General features: G+C 39.8%; 1 protein-coding gene across 5 annotated transcripts in view; it reads left to right on the top strand.

The window, feature by feature from the left end:
- Positions 1–13,647, top strand: part of OSBPL8 (oxysterol binding protein like 8) — a 287,476-nt gene that overhangs the window by 184,893 nt on the left and 88,936 nt on the right. The gene's annotated exons all lie outside the window — the stretch shown is intronic.

The raw sequence follows: 13,647 nt of genomic DNA, 5'->3' as shown, positions 1-13,647 counted from the left end.
CTGGTACTCCAACCACGCCACCACTACTGATTGGCAGGTTTTTGTCTACAATGTATAGTGACAGAAAGCTGCTAATCAGTGGTGTGGAGGGGTTATGGTATTCTAAGCTCTGCTAGATCTGCAACATAGAAAACTGTGACTCTATCACAACTGCTACACCCAGTTAGCGAAGTGGCACATCACTGGAATTAGGGTTTCTGTCCCTACATCATGCTGCTGTCTGATTACATAGTAAAAACCGTCTGACCGATTCCATTTAGGTAATCTGTTAATTTAGACAAAATCCCTGCAGTTGATGCTTCCATAGACTATATTCATACGTACATATATACAGTGCATGCATACATGTATCTCATTCTTACACAGGGATGCACCAACTGCAGGGACCTCAGTGAATTTGCTATGAAAACCCCAGGGGTTATATTGGTGCACTTTGTCCATTTTAATTTCTGTCTTGATTATATTTTAATCATTTTTCATGTTTTGTGTGCTGCATATTATTTATTTTAATTAAGAAAAGTAAATTTTATTTCACATTTATTTATTTGAGTGTTATTTATTAATTTTTCTGTGTTTTTGTGATAAAAATGTAACAGTTTCTGAAGGCTTTCATCATGCTGTGTTTCTCTGTTTTTATGCTTTGCTGTTAATTAGTAAGTTTCCCCCTAGAGCAAGGGCCAGTCACCTGCAGCAGTCCACCTGCTGTAACACTACATCTCCCAGCATGGTATGACAGCCTAAGGTTAGAAGGGCATGCTAGGAGTTGTAATGGTGTGACCCCCTACCCTGGAGATATGGTGTGTACCCCCTGGAATGCACATCTGGCAGGCTTAGACTATACTATAGGTTATAGAGAATTTCCCCAGTAAGGTCTGTTGTTTCCTCTCTATATTTCTAGTTTATTATTCCATATTTGTAAAGCACTTTGTTTACAGATCATTTAAAGTGTCCTTTATGCTATGGTAGAACTTTCCACTTGCCATACTGGTTTGTTAGCTTTTCTCTTCGATTTATACCATTAGGACGAGAGGTGTGGTCAGGCATTGCAGAGCAAAAAAATGTCATTAGAATTATGCCATTTCCGTCAAGGGAAAGTTCACACTTGGTAGATGTGTTGCACATATTTCTGAGGCTTTCTCATTCATAATTTCAGTTGAACAAATTTCTGCAACAAATCTGATGGTTTTAAATCTCAAAGTTCTTTTTTAAGAATTAAAATTGACATCTTCTTTCATTCATGGTTTTACAGTTGCCTTTGTATACTACTCTAGTGACAAAATGTGAGCTTGATAATATTTATTTAGAAATGGAACCAGTATATAAAGAAGAAGCTATAAGTATTACAGTATACTATATTCAAAATACAGTAGCTTTCTACTGTGAACATATACATTAGATGAGCATAAAAATAAATCTTAACAATAAAAGAGAAACCAACTTTTTTCACTGAGTGCTTATTGCTACCAAGAGTTAGGAAAATACAAAGAATGGGTCGTGGGCGACCCAAGGTCTGTTACAAAAGGAGAGACACACAGAATTCCCTACCACCATCCGTTAAGGAACGGCTATCCTATACCCCATATGGGATCAAGCAGTCAGGTAGGACTCTGTCCATCTACCCTAGATATGAAGAAACTTATAAAAGTAACCCTGGTGCATATAAATGTTTTTTTTTTAAACAAAGGGAAAGATTCGTTGCTGATTTCCATTCAGAAATGGTGAAGTATTTGAATGCACTTATTTATTTATTTATTTATCTCACTTCTATAGCGCCATTAATTCCACAGCGCTTTACATACACTATCATCACTGTCCCCATTGGGCCTCACAATCTACATTCCCTATCAGTATGTCTTTGGAGTGTGCGAGGAAACCGGAGAACCCGGAGGAAACCCACGCAAACACGGGGAGAACATACAAACTACTTGCAGATGTTGTCTTGGTGGGATTTGAACCCAGGACCCCAGCACTGCACTTACACATCATTACATGGGTAATAGGTAATTAGGGTGGATTATGAAATAAAAATCATAATAGGATGTCTTCTTTAAAGGGATTGGTAAACGTTTCCACGGGTTATGATAACATTGGATGGCGGTGCTGTCTATCCATAGGAGGTAAAATTGGCAATGGTCTATTGGGTGTAGCGCACAATCCCTTTTCCAGCTTTTCCTTTCTGCTTCACATGAACACATGAGCGCCTGGCAGATACAGACTGTAGAATCTACAAGTGCTGGGCATATTCAGCTACTGTTCAGTGCTGGTACAAAGGTGGATGCAGCAAGGAAACCGCTGACGTCCATTGTTCACATAAACCCTTTGCTGTCTACAGAGGTCATAAGTGAATAGCCTGGGGTAAAATAATTTACTTTTTTTTGTGACAGAAAATACTGCTTTAGGGCATGTTAGAAATTTGTACAGTTAAAGGGATACTATTTGGCCAGCCCCTTAAATACTATATTCCCTCCTTTAAAGAAAACAAAAAACAAAAAAAATCAAAATTAGATCCTTGCTTACCTTCTGTATTATAGCCGTCCACAACGATGTTGGCGCTGGGTCTGCTGCTGTCCATGTGACATTATGTGCAGCAGTCACACCTTTCCCACATGTCCCGAGTTTTGTCCAGCGGAAGTGTGAGTTCTGCTTGCTGATTGGCTGCAGCATTTACCGTATGTGCCATAACAATGGCAGATGAACTTCGACAGACCTGCCTGGGGCGGGGTGAGTATCTGTTTTTTTTTTACTTTAAATTGAGGAATACAGCATTTTAGAAGGAGTTGTCCAAGAAGTGAGACAATCTCTTTAAAGTGGCAAACACCTTGGAGCTTGGCAATAAGACCTAAACCCCGATTCATCAAGACCAACGTTGTTCACGTCAGTCTTGCTAAGGAAGCATGCTGGAGTAATACGATCCTGATTCATCTAGGGGCACACGACTCTTAATGAATCACAAGTGTCTGATAAGTGGAGTACGCCTCCACGTGTGCCTCGCCACAAATCTTACTCCAGTCGGAGTAAGTCTGTGGAATGCTGCCGCTCTTCTTGAATTTGGTGAGTGGAGGTTGCTGCACCCCCCATGTCCCAGCTTGCCCACTTTGTTGGAGTTGGGTGAAAATGACTTGAGAACGCCAAAAGTCGCAAATTTTTAGTGCAGCCTTGCATTTTGCCAACATTTTGCGACTTTTCAAAGCTTTTTACTCCAGAATTCTGATGCTTGGAAAAATCTGGCCCTATAAGTCTACCCACAGTTGTTCAACTTCATACAAGTATATTCAAAATACTCTTAAATATCAGTATTTCCTTCTATTTCATGGCGCATGAACAAGGGCATGATGAGTGAAACAGATTTACATAACAGAAAGATACAAGTCACTTATCCTTGACTTCCCGCTCGTTCTTGGAAACCGTTCTAGTTCCTTTTTTGTTTCTGGATTCCGGTCTTAATTATGAAGTACTGCAGCACGTGATACACTTGTTTATGTATTTCATAAGAACCCTGGGACAATAAATGTATTGTATTCAATTATAAATACTTTCACACACGCCTCCATGGCATATTTATACACTGTGTTCTTTAAGGGAAGCTACTGTTTGGCTACCCATTAACTATTATATTAAGAAATTGCGTTGTCCACAAATTCCTTGTAGATCTTTTACAAACAGGATTTCTATAATGGGTATAGAGAGACACAGATGTGGCAATCTGTTACTCTGCTGCCCATGTTCCAGTGCCATGTATTCTATAAATGGAGTTTTTTCTATGACTGTGGTGCCAGGCGTAATAGCTAACATTTGCTGAAAACTGTGCTTATACATTGCAGCGATGGCCTGGCCTAGCAGGGAAGCAGTGGGACATTTCAGTTCCTTACAAAATTTACTGACATCTAGAAAAGAATGGCAAACTGATAGATACTTATATGAGGCTGTATACCCTTCCATCTGCACAGTGGTTTTACGTTAGGACTTGAAAATGTTTTCAAGTCCTATTTTCTTGGAATGAGGGTGCTTTCACGTTGCGTTTCGGCATAATTTTCGGGAGTACATGCCTACCAGGGGTGGACACTCGGATGTAGTAGTTGACCGTGTCTGGGTGCCTCCTGTAGGCGTATACTCCTGAAAGTAGTGCACGGCAGAGCGCACGTTCGCTCAGCTGGTACCGTTATAGTCTATGGCCCTGTGGGCACATACGTGCAAATCTTGTTTTGCAGGAGGGGGTGGGGGGTTCGGACGTAAGCCCTGACGGGGCCACTGAAAGAGAGCCTGAATGCAGTGTGAAAGCACTTATACATAGTATTGCAATTATTGTCTGTTTTGTGCATCCTTTTTTGCAGGTAATATGTGACTGTACTTATTTCATTCAACTGGCTAAAGATTATATTTCAGTCTGTGATTTTACCACATTTGGATTGATAAGAGTATCTAATTATTTTTTCACCTGAATGAATAGTACAACCTTTGAAAAATATGTCCGCCTGTTAGACTCCTTTCTTCCTACCTCCTGCACTTAGAACTCATTCCCAACTCAGTGTTCAAATCGATTTTCCATGAAGAAATCAGGTTATAGGTATGGAGTAAGTAAATTTGTAGGACACTGGCCCAGCGGCCAGGTCAGTATCCATTGGCCGCTGGACTGGAGCTCTGAGAGCCTTCTCCTATCTGATGTCATTCATGGTGCCTCTCTTCATTGGTCAGCCTGTCGCCATGTCATGTGTGTCACCCCATAACGATGGCATCGTGCCAGGTAAGCTAATCAGAAGAGGAATCATGGAGACAATTAGGTGGTTTTTAGGGCTTCCCATTAGGTAGCCACAGAACACTGACCTAGCTGCTGGACCACAGTCCTTGGAAATCAATTCTCTCACCTCTACTTTCCATAGATTTCTATGGAGAGTGGAGGGCAGGAGGTGGGAGCTGCTGCAAAGTGGTAGAGGCAGAGACACACACAGATACTTCTGGTTCTAGCAAGTGGCCCTATTAATCTACTGCCCAATTTACAGCAACACTGTCCCATATGAATTACTAAAATGTTTTCCATACTATTGAAATGTGTGTGAGGCTCAAAAATAAATAGGGGAGCAGGATCTCCTCTCTTATCTGTGCCCTTCTTTTAGGAAACATTATAGCTTTTCCTGTCACTCTGGAGCTGAACTCAGGAAAATTGACAAAACAAACTGGTAAAAATACTTCTGCTCATACTTATAAAAGATTGTTTTCTGAAAAGCCACATGATGGACATAGTTCTGTATGGCGATAGTCTGCAAGGAAACTGATTCAGTGGTCTGCTTTCCATATATATATATAGTTTGCTTTAATAATATCAAAAAATCGTGGAGACAGCACATGTTGTGCTGTCTCCATGATTTTTTGATATTGAAAGGACTGGTATGTACCTGGGAGGCTTTGCACCATTTGTGTGGCTGGTGCTGCTCTATATCTTGACTTTTGCTTTAATAATAGATTTTTTTTTTCAGAACCGTATAAAAAAAAAATGATGTAGAAAAAAGAATCAGAGCTTACCACTCTTCCATGGGAGGAAAACCGGTTGGTGCCGTAACTCCAGCTGGTGTGGCTCGGCAACAGTGAAAAAATGAAGAGTGCCACTTCCACAGGTAAAATAAAAACACTATTTTATTTCTTTATACCATAAAGCCCAACATACAAAGATAAAAAAAATAACGTGTTTATGGCATTCTAGACGCCCTTAATTGTAGCATAGTAATGAAATGACAGTGGTCCTGTTTTAAGCTAAACATATCCAATCACAGAGAGGCTGAAAATAACGTGTAATTAGCAGGTGTGCAAGAATACAGAACATGCAAAGAAATACAAAACATAACCAATCAATATATATATATCTATAGATCTATGCTCTAGTTCAAGGATGTCAAACTCAAACACACAGAGGGCCAAAATGAAAAACTTTGACAAAGTCGCTGGCAAACCAGTGTACAGTATAATGGGCCCCACAAAGTCCTCCATACAGAATAATGGGCCCCACAAAGTCCTCCGTACAGAATAATGGACCCCACATAGTCCTCCATACAGTATAAGGGCCCCACATAGTCCTCCATACAGTATAATGGGCCATACATAGTCCTCCATACAGTATAATGGGCCATACATAGTCCTCCATACAGAATAATGGGCCCCACATAGTCCTCCATACAGTATAAGGGCCCCACATAGTCCTCCATACAGTATAATGGGCCCCACATAGTCCTCCATATAGTATAATGGGCCCCACATAGTCCTCTATACAGTATAATGGACACACATAGTACTCCATAGAGAATAATGGGCCCCACATAGTCCTCTATACAGTATTATGAGCTCTACATAGTCCTCCATACAGTATTATGGGCACCACATAGTCCTCCATACAGAATAATGGGCCCCACATAGTCCTCCATACAGAATAATGGGCCCCACATAGTCCTCCATACAGAATAATGGGCCCCACATAGTCCTCCATACAGAATAATGGGCCCCACATAGTCCTCCATACAGTATAATGGGCCCCACATAGTCCTCCATACAGTATAATGGGCCCACATAGTCCTCCATACAGTATAATGGGCCCCACATAGTCCTCCATACTGTATAATGGGCCCACATAGTCCTCCATACAGTATAATAGGTGCCACATAGTGCTCCATACAGTATTATGAGCTCTACATAGTCCTCCATACAGAATAATGGTTCCACATAGGAGTGTTGGTTCTGGTGTTGCTGGCCAAATAAAACCACCCTGTGGGCCAAATTTCTCCCATGGGCCAGAGTTTGACATGTATGCTCTAGTTCAAACATATTAAATATTTTGCTATCCAAATTTAATACGAAGCATGGAGCATACAATAATGTACATAGAATAACAAATTAATGTATATTAAAAAGAACACTCCTATAATTAATACCTTTGGGATATTTGCTATCTAGATTTAATATCCAGAACGCTTCTCGCAGCATAAAGTGTTTTTGCCAATTACCTCCTCTGGGGGGATATGGCACTCTTTCTTTCTATACCAAAGAATTTAAAGAGCGTTAAATCACCATTATGCATAGTAACAAAATGTTTGACCGCACCAGAGTATGATCTATTTTTTTTTTAGATATAATGTTTAAGTGTTCGTAAATTCGCTGTTTTAATTTTCTAGTGGTACATCCTACATTTTGTACTTTACATAAATCACAGAAAATAGAATATACTACATGGTGGGTATCACAGTTAGTGAATTCTTGGATATAATGAACATCTCCTTGAGAAGAGTGAAAGCTTTTTGTTTTGCCCGCAGAGTAGGCGCTCATGTTACATCGGTTTCCATTACACTTGAAAAAACCTTTGGGTTTTAACCAACAGGTCTTTTTGATCGGACTTTGGAGCAGCCTTGGAGAAAACATGTTGCCCAAGGTCCGGCCTCTTTTTGCCACAAACCTGCAGTCCTGAGATGTGATTCTTCTAAATGTGTCATCTTGATTGATGACTGGAAGATTTTTTTGAATAATATTTTTGACTTTATTATATTGTAGACTGTAGGATGTGGAAAAAGTGACTGTTTTTGCACACCTGCTAATTATACATGTTATTTTCAGCCTCTCTGTGTTTAGATGAAAACAGGTCCATGGTCATCTCATTACTATGCTATGATTAAGGGCGTCTAGGATGCCGGAAACGCATCGGTTTTTTATCTTTGTATGTCAGGTTTTATGATATAAAGAAATAAAATGTAGAAAGAGAGAGAAAATGTCAGCTCACCCTTATGGCAATCCGATGCTCGGAACCAGCTGTTCAGCAGAGGTCCACATGAGAAAGGAAGGTGTTCCAGCGACAGGATAAGGTTATAATCTTATAAGTTTATTTATGAAAAAATATGTAAAAACATCACCATAGGTCACCAACCAAACCAGAATATAGTTAACAGCAAACACGTTGCAGACTTGCATCTTTAATCATTGCAATGCATGCAACGATTAAGGATGCAAGTAGGAAACGCTTTTTCTGTCAACTACATTATGGTTTGGTTGGTGATTTATTGTGATGTTTTTATTCATTTTTTTCATAAATAAACTTATAAGATTATAACCTTATCCTGTCGCAGGAACACCTTCCTTTCTCAAAGAAATGTGTTTTTATTTTACCTGTGGAAGTGCCGCTCTTTTCACTTTTCTATTAAAAAACCCCCTCACATAATATATGTGGAGTACGCTTCACCATTTCCCATTTTGCCACATTTTAGTTGTGAAATGGTCCCAGATATGTGTGTACTAATGCTTTTATTTTGCACTTTTCTCTCTGCATTAACATAGCGCTACAACATATTCCACAATCCTTTACAACTTGGATTAATCACCTTATCGTATTTCTTTAGAATTGCTCAACCAAGTCATCTTCTATATACTTTACTGGCGGCAACAGAGTGGAAGCAGACCATCACCTTATCTCACAAGTGCTCAGTTATGAAAGTGTATAGCTGCTTTGATAACAATGCCAGCATTGTGTGGGCTAGTAATATTTGATTGTAATGTAGTCTGCTTAGATTGAAACTTTCTAGGACATTCACTGACTTTTTCCTATCATTGATGTGTTTATAGATTAGTTGAATTGACAGATGTAAATTTTGTCCACTGGTTTTTAATGCAGGGTTATTTATAACTGCCCAGTGATTATTCTTTCTGCATTACATACAGTTGGGTCCATATATATTTGGACAGAGACAACATTTTTCTAATTTTGGTTCTTGACATTACCACAATGAATTTTAAACAAAACAATTCAGATGCAGTTGTAATGTCACCAACCTGACAGTGTATGTAGCTTACTGAGCACAATCCTGCTAACAGGTGCGCTTTAAATGAAGCTATTTTGAAACTTCCTGATACTGACATACTTAAGTGCGGATTCCTTTTTTTTTTCTTCTGCTTTTACGCTGGGTAAGCGCACTAAAAATGCATGTGTGTTTTTTTTACCTGCGGATTTTCCGCATCTAATCAAAATCTATGGAGTAATTCCGCACAGAAAACTCAGTGTAACTGCAAATGAAATTGACATGCTGTGGGTTGGAAAAACACACCACAGGGGAGTTTACGCAGCGTAAAAAAAAAGCACAGTGGACATGAGATTTCTATAAATCCCATCCACTTTGCTGATACTGTAAAACGCTGCATTTTTGGCGCAGCGAAAAAATACGATAAAAGCTCATCGTGGGCACGTAGCCTAACAGAAGGGTACCAGCAATTTTGTCCATGTGAGTATATAGAGGTTTGCAACAATGTATATAATGCAGCATAATGTACAGTTAGGTCCATATATATTTGGACAGAGACATTTTTCTAAGTTTCATTCTAGACATTACCACAATGAATTTTTTTTTTTAACAATACTTTTTATTGAAATTTTCACTTTATACAACTGTATTCCAAGTATTGGACTCTGGATACATTAAGGTCCATCTCTCGCGAAGGTAACATCGTTGATCAATAGTATTATTCCGGATTTTTGAATATCATGTTCAGTGAGAAAAGAAAAAAACAAAAAATAACAATAACAAAACAGAAAACAGTTTAACAGAATAATCCCCGAACTGCCCTCCCTCATCCCAGACATACAGGAATACCTATGTACAGCGACCTTGTTAGTTCTGTCTTTATTTATTTCAGTGTCTTGTAGCTCCTCTCACCTATGCGACACGTTCTATAGCTTCCTTCCCTTCCACATTTGGATCAGCAATTTTTAACCTACCCAATGTTCCACTCATGTCTTCTACTATATACCAGCTAGTACATAGAAATGGCTTCACAGCTCCTTGAATTTCCTCATTTGTGTAACACTTCAATAGAAAACCCCTCCACTTTGTCATGAGTGCTTTTACATTTTTTTCCCTATCCCGCTCGGCTTCCTGCTTTTCCGAGCGAAACAGGGCTTTCAATTGGGCTATGATTTCGTTCGGACTTGGAATAGAGTCAGACAACCAATGTTTTAATAAACTTCTTTTAGCTATTAAACACACTGTATGGAACACTGGGGCCAAAACATTCCCACCCTTCTGTTGTGCATTTTCTTCAGTACCCCAAAAATGAAAAAGAAACGGTAGCGGATGTAGATCTATATTGTGGACGCCTAAGTTCTCTAGTATATTTTTTGTATCCACCCAAAATTTTTGCACTTTGGGGCAGCTCCACAGACCGTGCAGTAGGTTAGAACTTTTGAGCTTGCACTTTGGGCAGTGTGTCAGGCGGTCTATCATATTTTTGGAAACTGGTATATTAAAGGCTATAATTGCTCTATGCATAATTCTGAATTGTGTGTCTCTCCAGGTCTCACTCAATATGTTTTTACGCTCCGCCTGCCAACCTGATAGAAATTTTTCCCCAATTTCTACCCCTTCTATTTGACTTTCCCAAGATCCAAATATTTGTTTCACATCCGCCCTCACAAGGATTTCTTTAATACCTTTATATATTGCAGAAACACTGTGATGCGAACTTGCCCGGTTTAGCAGCAGGGTATCCATTGCATTCCTTTTTGTTTCTTCCCTGACATTTATCAAGTGAACCATCACTGTCTTTCTTATCTGTTCAAATTGTAGGTATTGTTGCTTTTTAAGATTAAATTTTGAGATGGTCTCCTCTTCAGATAGCCACCTGTTTTCCTTCTCATGTAGTAGGTTAGCAACCTTATGTATCCCCTTTATTTTCCACTCTTGGAAAAGCTTGTTTTCCCCTATTTGTCTTAGTGCTGGATTATCCCACAGAGGCAAATCCCTAGATATTCTCCATGATAATTTTAGTCGCTTTCTAATTTCCTTCCATGTTGCTATAGTGTCCCGTTATATTATTGAATTCTTAATTTTGCTAGGTAGTAGATTTAAAGGTGTATGTAGCAGGGCGACTAAGTTCCAGGGCCCTGCATAATGTTTTTCCAGGTTCGTGTCAGAATATTTGCTAGTACCTTTCAACCAGTCTATTATGTGTCTAGATATGCATGCCAGATTGTACCCTCTTATGTCTGGTAGATTGGCACCTCCCTCATTCCTTGTTGCCATCAATGTTTTCAGTTTTATCCGAGGTCTCCGACCCTTCCATATGAATTTCCTAATAGAAGAATTTATCCTTTTAACATCTACATGTTTTAAAAGAGTTGGTATAGTTTGCAGCGGGTACATGAGTTTTGCAGTGCTCATCATTTTTATTAGGTGTATCCTACCTAATAGGCTCAGGGGCAAGTTTTGCCATCTTTCTAGTTCTTGCTGTATTTTAGATATAATTGGGGGAAAGTTTAAGTTATACACTGACTCTGGCCTCCTACCCAGTTTGATGCCCAAATAGGTTATGTATGCTCCTGCTATCGGTATATCATGCAGCTCTTTTCTCACTGTGTGCCCTCTTCCTTTTTCTTTTAATTCCAGTATTTCACACTTATTTTTGTTTAGCGTAAACCCTGAGCATTTCCCAAAAGCCTCCAGAAGTTTCAACACTCCTGGTAAATCTCTTTCTACCTCTGCCATATAAAGTATTATGTCGTCCGCAAAGTACGAGGCCTTAATCTTCTCGTCTCCTATTTTCAGCCCTTCAAATACTTCATACTGCTGCAGATAGCATGACAAAGGTTCAAGCGCTAAATTAAATATAAGTGGCGACAAAGGGCAGTCCTGGCGTGTTCTTTTTTCCAACAGGAAGCTAGCGGAAAGGTGCCCAGGGGTTTGAATTTTCGCCATGGGATTATTGTATAGGGCTTTTATAAGGTTTCTAAATTTGCCCATCACCCCCATTTTGTCCAGGACTTGTTTTAACAAGGACCATTTCACCTTGTCAAATGCCTTCTCTGCATCTAATGTAACTAAGGCCGGGTCTTTCCTCTTATTATCTCCATTCCTTACTGTGTCTAATGCTAGTAATGTACGCCTGATGTTTGTGACTGCGCTCCTGCCCTTTACAAAGCCCACTTGTGCTGGTGACACTAGTGTCGGGAGTATTTCTGCTAGCCTGTTCGCCATCAGTTTGGATATAATTTTAATATCCTGATTTATCAGGGATATAGGTCTGTAGGCCGCTGGATCCTCCCCATCCTTCCCTTCTTTTGGTATCAAACTTATATAGGCCATGTTGGTTCCCCCCAACAATTCACCACCCTGTAACAACTCGTTATACCATTTAGTCAAAATAGGAGCTACTTGATAGGACATGACCTTAAAAAAATCGCCTGTGAACCCATCAGGCCCAGGGGCTTTACTGCCCGGTAGACCTCCAATAGTGCTTTTCACTTCTTCCTCTGTTACCGGCGCATTTAACATGTTCAGTTGTGACTCCGTTATGGCAGGCATTTACCACAATGAATTTTAAACAAAACAATTCAGATGCAGTTGAAGTTCAGACTTTCAGCTTTCATTTGAGGGTATCCACATTAAAATTGGATGAAGGGTTTAGGAGTTTCAGCTCCTTAACATGTGCCACCCTGTTTTTAAAGGGACCAAAAGTAATTGGACAGATTAAATAATTGTAAATAAAATGTTCATTTCTAGTACTTGGTTGAAAACGCTTTGTTGGCAATGACTGCCTGAAGTCTTGAACATCACCAGACGCTGTGTTTCCTCCTTTTCGATGCTCTGCCAGGCCTTCACTGCGGTGGTTTTCAGTTGCTGTTTGTTTGTGGGCCTTTCTGTCTGAAGTTTAGTCTTTAATAAGTGAAATGCATGCTCAATTGGGTTGAAATCAGGTGACTGACTTGGCCATTCAAGAATATTCCACTTCTTTGCTTTAATAAACTCCTGGGTTGCTTTGGCTTTATGTTTTGGGTCATTGTCCATCTGTAGTATGAAATGATGACCATTCAGTTTGGCTGCATTTGGCTGGATCTGAGCACACAGTATGGCTCTGAATACATCAGAATTCTTTCGGCTGCTTCTGTCCTGTGTCACATCATCAATAAACACTAGTGACCCAGTGCTACTGGCAGCAATGCATGCCCAAGCCATCACACTGCCTCCGCTGTGTTTTACAGATGATGTGGTATGCTTTGGATCATGAGCTGTACCACGCCTTCACCATACTTTTCTCTTTCCATCATTCTGGTAGAGGTTGATCTTGGTTTCATCTGTCCAAAGAATGTTCTTCCAGAACTGTGCTGGCTTTTTTAGATGCTTACATATTCATCTGTATGCTCTTATGACGTCTCACTGTGCCTTCACTGACCTGCCTCCTATTTTACCTAGCCCCGCACTACTAGATGCATTATGTAAAATAGGATTCAGGTCAGTGAAGGCACAGATACCTGTCATAAGAGCATACAGATGAATATGTAAGCAGAGCACCAGATAGAGCCCCCCCCCCACAGGCCGCCCCGAAGCACGGGCATATCATTATCTCCAAACTAAAAGTAAAGATTACACAAGAACCACAGGACGGATTTCATCAACCAAGGTATCATGTTAATCGGTGTAATGTCGCCCACCTGACAGAGTATGTAGTTTACTGAGCACAATCCTGCTGACAGGTGCGCTTTAAAGCATGACACACCAACGGAGACAAAAAATACAGTGTCAAAAACGCAATGAAAAAACTAAAGTGCAGAAATTCTGCAGTGCAAATACTCACAACCAAAAATTAAAAAACAAAAATGGCCTGGACAAAAATGATTTTACCCCTAGAAAAGAT

The sequence above is a fragment of the Phyllobates terribilis genome, unplaced genomic scaffold (assembly GCF_046119375.1).
Source record: "Phyllobates terribilis strain yellow unplaced genomic scaffold, ASM4611937v1 Scaffold_11__3_contigs__length_659146591, whole genome shotgun sequence".
NCBI lineage: Eukaryota > Metazoa > Chordata > Amphibia > Anura > Dendrobatidae > Phyllobates > Phyllobates terribilis.
Note: the sequence above shows the minus strand (reverse complement) of the source record. Positions and strands in the feature narration are given on the sequence as shown.